This window comes from Camelina sativa, unplaced genomic scaffold (genome assembly GCF_000633955.1).
Source record: "Camelina sativa cultivar DH55 unplaced genomic scaffold, Cs unpScaffold04322, whole genome shotgun sequence".
Lineage (NCBI taxonomy): Eukaryota > Viridiplantae > Streptophyta > Magnoliopsida > Brassicales > Brassicaceae > Camelina > Camelina sativa.
Window position 1 is genome coordinate 1 of NW_010925416.1, and position 660 is coordinate 660.

The following is a 660-nucleotide window of genomic DNA, read 5'->3' on the forward strand; positions in this document are numbered from 1 at the left end:
CATTTTGGAAAGAAGCCAAACGCACCACCTACAATTAAAAAGTATACACATGAGGAAGAATGCAGTACAAAAAAAAAGAAAAAGTTACATATATGTAGCTTCTAATAGTTACATATATCCCATGTAAAAGAAATTTCACCTGTAGCATGGGAGGCCTTAAAGATATCCTTTCTTGCTTCGCAGACTGGGAACCTTCTACAGTGATTAAGGCCAACTCTCCATGCTCTGCAACTGCTCTAGCCTGGGCTTCCTTAAGTTTCATTTCTTCCTTCATCTTCCTAGTCTCTATATCAATTTCAGAAACTCCCGCATCCACAAAGACACATCTGGAAATCCAGGCATGGAAGAAGTATTAATATTCAGAAAGTAACAGATTCAGGTAGCCGTATCAATGCATTATTTTTCAAAAGGTAAATAGTCTTTGCGCTTTTGGGTTATGCACCATCTAGATAATCAATAAATGTTGATACACATTACCCGTAAGACACTTCTTAAATTAGATTTTTAATTTGTCTTATCCAAGTGGAAGCAGGATTCAAGGTAATTGACAAAAAAACAGACGAAAAATCCTGCATCATATATAGAGCAATAATCTTACTCAATAGTGGTAGGCGTAGCCACAAACAGCTGCCTGCGATGCCAAACAGCTCCAGTAGCATG

General features: G+C 37.6%; 1 long non-coding RNA gene across 1 annotated transcript; it reads right to left on the bottom strand.

Moving 5' to 3' along the window:
* Positions 1-660, bottom strand: LOC104774650. Its single transcript, XR_765435.1, has 3 exons — positions 599-660; positions 140-326; positions 1-28 (listed from the first exon to the last, which is right to left on the bottom strand). It is a non-coding gene; the product is annotated as an uncharacterized LOC104774650 (long non-coding RNA).